A 6,116-nucleotide genomic window follows, 5' to 3' on the forward strand; every position below is an offset into this window, starting at 1 on the left:
GCTTTTGTTTCTAGGTATAGATACAAAGACAACCCTATCACAAAAGCAAAGACACTCAAGTTGAATGTTCATTTTGGGAATCAAAACCTCTGCATTATTCCTAAAAACCCTCTCTTTTTAGGGAACATCACTGAAGATTGTTAGCTAATGATTTTTCTATGTTTTCTCATTTTTTTCTTCAGGATCTTCCTTAGACACAGAAAGTGATAGTTTTGGCCTTCCAAAGAGTACATACCTTGTAATTATAGCTGGATGCATGTCAGGTAAGATGCTTTATGGGGTCTATGTTTGGAAATAAAGTGGGAGATTTCTAAAATTTTTTTATGTTCATTTATTTTTGAAAGAGAGAGAGAACATGAGAGGGAAGGGGCAGAGAGAGAAACACAGAACCCGAAGCAGGCTCTAAGCTCTGAGTTGTCAGCACAAAGCCTGATGTGGGACTGGAAACCAGAAGATCATGATGCAAGCTGGGGTTGGAACCTTAACCAACTGAGTACCAAGGAGCCTCCAAAAGTGGGAGATTTTTAAAAAATGTTTATATGATAATATGTTTATGGATGCTGGTTAGTTACAAAGGTGGCGTGTGGTGGACATTTGCTGTTTATATATCCAAAATTCATATTTTTCTTCTTTTATCTAAGTGTATCCAAACATTCAGTGAGTATACACTAGTCTCCCTACACTCAGGAATTAAGATCTGTTTGATTTAGCATAATGTCCTCAAGATTCATCCATGTTGTCACAAATGGTAATATTTTTTTTTCTTTTTTTTTTAAATATTTATTTATTTTTGAGATAGAGAGACAGTGGGCATGAGCAGGGGAAGGGCAGAGAGAGAGGGTAACAGAGGATCCAAAACAGGCTCTGAGCTGACAGCAGAGAGCCTAATGTGGGATTTGAACTCACAAATTGTGAGATCTTGATCTGACCCCATGTCTGACATGTAACTGACTGTGTCACCCATGTGCTCTAGGACATTTTTTCTGTTTTAAGGCTAAATAATATCCCATGGTATGTGTATACCTTATTTTCTTTATCTATCACCATCAATTTAGGTTGTTTCCATACCTTTGCTATAGTGTGTGACAAAAACCAGTCACAGATGGACAAACACTACATGATCCCACTTATCCGAAATATTCAAGGTAATCATATGCATGAGCACAAGGTAGAATGGTAATTACTAGGACCTGGAAGAAAAATTTTCTCAATAGGTATACAATTCAATTAATATAAGATTAATAAATTCTAGAGTTCTACTAGACAACCTACTGCTTGTAGTTAGCAATACTGTATCCTGCACTTAAAATTTGCTAAGATGGTAGATCTTGGGTTAAGAGATCTTATCAAAAAATAAACCAGTAAAAACCAATGGGATATAAGGAATCTTTTGGAAGTGATGGACATATCTATTTATTTGATCTATCTATTTATATCCATATATTTGATTGCCATAATAGCTTCATAGGTGCATGCATCAACTTGTAAGTGTTATATACATGAAGTTTTTTGTATCAATTATACCTTAACAAAGTTTTTTTTTTTAAGGTTCGATATGTTTAAATAATTCAGCACATTCCATTTCTCTGCTTAAGAATGGCTCAGATGTGGACCAAGTTAGTTCAAGCTAAATGTTAAGGGTCTTGCTTGAAATACTGACACGGATATGCTCTTTTTTTCATCTAGTTATGTTCTCCATTAAGTCTGCTTTTTTCCAATTCTACTAAACAGCATTAAGTATAAGAAAAAAAATCCTTATTTTTCAATTCAAGCAAGATCAAAATTAATGCATTATCTTTAACTAAGATTACAGACTATAGACTATAAAAGGAAAGGATTTTTTTTTTTTTTTTTTTTGGAAACAAAGCAGGACTTTTCCTCACCATAAGTTAGTTTACCTTTGCCCTGAGCCTGCTGCTTGTAGGACCTCATTGAAGGTCAGAAGAAGTGGCCAATACACTCCATCCTCATGAATTATGTCACAATCTTTTAATGTTATACATTTAAAAGCCATAATGTATGGCCTAACACAAAAGGCAACAATGCAGCTAATTACACAAATATGTAAAAAGTATTACCAATTTCCTACTCGGAGATAAATTCTAACAGTTCTCTACCCTATTTCCTGCAAAGTTAACCTCTCTCATTCTGATGACAAATTCCATATAAATTAGGACCCTTCATTTGCATACAATATGGGACACTATCAAATTGGTGTAAATTATAAAGGAATTTATGGCCTAATTGGAGATCAGAGTAAGATGTCTTTCAGAGTTACTGGACTCAGAGCTCAGTGGTAGTAGTAGTATTAAACACCTTGTCTCTCTCCCTCACTCTCTCTCTCTCCCTCTTTCTCTCTCCTCTGACAACCAAAACATCAGGTTTGTGTTAAATGCACTGATCTTATGAAAGGGCAGTAACTACAATAATTACCGACTGTGGTTAGAGCTATATATTCCCTTGTCTGTGTCCAGTAAAGGAAAGGGTTTTTTTCTTTTCTTTTTCTTAAGTTTTTCCTTAAATTCCAGTTAGTTACCATACAGTGTAATGTTAGTTTCAGGTGTAGAATTTAGGGATTCATCTCCTACATATCCAGTGCCTTTTTTAATACTCATCATCCATTTAACCTATCCCCCCCCCACCAGCAACCCTCATTGTGTTTTCTATACTTAAGAGTCTGTTTTTTGGTTTACCTCTCCTTTTTTCCCCCCTATGTTCATCTGTTTTGTTTCTTAAATTCCACATATGAATGAAACAACCTGGTATTTGCCTTTCTAGAATTGACTTATTTCACTTGCCATAATACATTCTAGCTCCATTCATATGATTGCAAATGGCAAGATTTCATACATTTCATTCTTTGTTATGGCTGAGTAATATCCCAGTGTGTGTGTGTGTGTGTGTGTGTGTGTGTGTGTGTGTGTGTATGCCACTTGTTTATCCATTCATCAGTTGATGCACATTGGACATTTAGGCTCTTTGCATTGTTAAGCTATTGTTGATAATACTGCTATAAACATCAGGGTGCATGTGTTCCTTCAAATCAGTATTTTTGTATCCTTTGGGTAAATACCTAGTAGTATAATTGTGAATCATAAGATAGCTCTATTTTTAACTTTTTGAGAAAGCTCAGTACTGTTTTCCAAAGTGGCTGTACCAGTTTGTATTCCCACCAGCAGTGCAAAAGTGCTTCCCTTTCTCCACATCCTCACTGACACTTGTTTCCTGTGTTGTTAATTTTAGCCATTCTGACAGGTGTGAGATGATATCTCATTGTAGTTTTGATTTGTGTTTCCCTGAGAATAAGTGATGTTGAGCATCTTTTTATGTGTCTGGTAGTCATCTGTATGTCTTCTTTGGAAAAATGTCTATCCATTTCTTCTACCCATTTCTTTACTGGATTATCTGTTGTTTGGGTGTTGAGTTTGATAGGTTCTTTATAGATTTTGGATACTGACCCTTTACCTGAAAATGTCATTTGAAAATGTCTTCCCCCATTCCAAAGTTTGCCTTCTAGTTTTGTTGATTGTTTCCTTCACTGCGCAGAAGCTTTTTCTCTTGGTGAAGTCCCAATACTTTATTGTTTCTTTTGTCTTCCTTGCTCCAGGAGAGGTATCTAGTAAGAAATTGCTATGGGCGAGGTCAGAGAGGTTGCTGCCAGTATTCTCTAGGATTTTAAGTGTTTCTTGTTTCACATTTAGGTCTTTCATCCAGTTTTAGTTTATCTATGTGTGTTATATAAGCAAGTGGTCCAGTTGCATTATTTTGCATGTTGATGTCCAGTTTTTCCAATGACATTTGTTGAAAAGACTATCTCTTTTCCATCAGATACTCTTTCCTGCTATCAAAGATTAGTTGACCATACAGTTATCGGTTCATCTCTGGGTTTTCCATTCTGTTCCATTGATCTATGTGTCTGTTTTTGTGTCAGTACCATATTGTCTACAGTACTATAGTTTTCTTATATAACTTGAAGTCCAGAATTATGATGCCTCCAGCTTTGCTTTTCCTTTGCAAGATTGTTTTCACTATTTAGGATCTTCTGTGGTTTCATACAAATTTTAAGATTATTTATTCTAGCTCTGTGAAAAATGTTATTGGTATTTTGGTAGGGATTGTATTAAATGTATAGATTACTTTGGGTAGTATGGATATCTTAGTAATATTTGTTCTTCCAATCCATGAGTATGGAATGTTTTTACATTTCTTGTGTCATTTTCAATTTCTTTTATAAGTGTTCTATAGTTTTCAGAGTATAGGTCTTTTACCTCCTTGGTTAGGTTTATTCCTAGGTATCTTACAGGTTTTGATACAATTATATATAAGATAGTTTCTTTATTTTTCTTTCTGCTGCCTCATTATTGGTGTATAACAATGCAACAGATTCCCATATGTTGATTTTGTCTCCTACTACTTTATAGAATTTGAATCTCAATTCTACTATTTTTTTGGTTGAGTCTCAGGTTTCTTTTTTGTTTGTTTGTTTTAGTTTATTTATTTATTTTGAGAGAGAGAGAAAGCACAAGTCATGGAGGGACAAAGAGAGAGGGCAAGAGAAAGTATCCCAAGCAAACTCTATGCTGTCAGCACAGAACTTGACAGGGGACTTGAACCCATGAGCCATGAGATCATAGCCTGAGCTAAAACCAGATTCTTAACCAACTGAGCCACCCAGGTGTCCTTTGGCTTTACATCTAGAATATCATGTCATCTGCAAAAATCTAAATTTCACTTGTTCCTTGCCAATTTGGAAAACATTTATTTCTTTTGTTATGGGATTACTGAGGCTAGGACTTCCAGCACAATGTTAAATAGCAGTGATAGGAGTGAACATCTCTATTTTGTTCCTGACATAGAAGAAAAGCTCTCAGTTTTTCCCCATTGAGGATGATAATAGCTATGGGTTTTTCATATATGGCCTTTATGATGTTGGGATATGTTCCCTTTAAACCAATTTTGTTGAACATTTTTATCACCAATGGATGTTGTACTTTGTTAAATGTTTTTTTTCTGCATTTATTGAGAGAACCATATGGTTCTTATTTTTTCTTTTATTAAGGTGATGCATCATATTAATTGATTTCTGAATATTGAACCACCCTTGCAGACCAGGATAAATCCCAACTGATCATGGAAAATGATTCTTATAATGTCCTCTTGGATTCGATTTGCTAGTATCTTGCTGAGAATTTTTGCATCCATGTTACCAAGGATATTGACCTATATAAGTCTCTTTTTTAGTAGAGTCTTTGTCTGGTATTGAAATCAGGGTATGCTGGCCTTGTAGAATGAGTTTGAAAGTTTCCTTTCTATTTCTGTTTTTTGGAATAGTTTTAGAAGATTAGGTATTAATTCCTTAAAGTTTTGACAGAATTCCCTTGTGAAGTGCTCTGGCCCTGGACTTTTACTTGTTGGGAGATTTTTTTATTGTTGATTCAATTTCTTTGCTGGTTATCTGTCTGTTCAAGTTTTCTATTTATTCTTGTTTCTGTTTTGGTAGTTTACACATTTCTAGGAAGTTATCTATTTCCTCCAGATTGCCCTATTTGTTGGCATATGATTTTTCATAATATTCTCTGATCATTCTTTGTATTTCTGTGGTATTGGTTGTGATTTCTCTTATTAAATCTCTCTTATTGGTGATTTTATTTTTGGGTCATTTCTCTTCTCTTTTTGATAAATCAGGCCAGAAGTTTATCATGTTTATTATTTTTTTCAAAGAACCAGTTCCATGTTTCATTGTTCTGTTCTACTGAATTTTTCTTTGTTTCTATAGCATTTACTTCTACTCTAATCTTTATTGTTTCCTTCTTCTGCTGGTTTTAAGCTCTCTTTTTGTCTTTTGTCTAGCTCCTTTAGGTGTAAGGTTATGTGGTGTATTTGAGATTTTTCTTGCTTCTTGATATAGGCCTCTATTGCTATATACTTCACTCTTATGACTGCTTTTGTTGCACCCCAAAGGTGCATCATAGGTGTTGTTCAGATCACTACTTTCACCCTGTCTGTATCTGGGCTGCTTGCCTGCCTGGAGCTGTATAATGCACTTTGGGTTCTATCCCAACCTGGCCTGCTGAGTTTTAAAACTCCAAACTTTAGGGACCTGGTGTATCAGGGAC

The sequence above is a fragment of the Hyaena hyaena genome, unplaced genomic scaffold (assembly GCF_003009895.1).
Source record: "Hyaena hyaena isolate Hyena2069 unplaced genomic scaffold, ASM300989v1 scaffold_1344, whole genome shotgun sequence".
Classification (NCBI taxonomy): domain Eukaryota; kingdom Metazoa; phylum Chordata; class Mammalia; order Carnivora; family Hyaenidae; genus Hyaena; species Hyaena hyaena.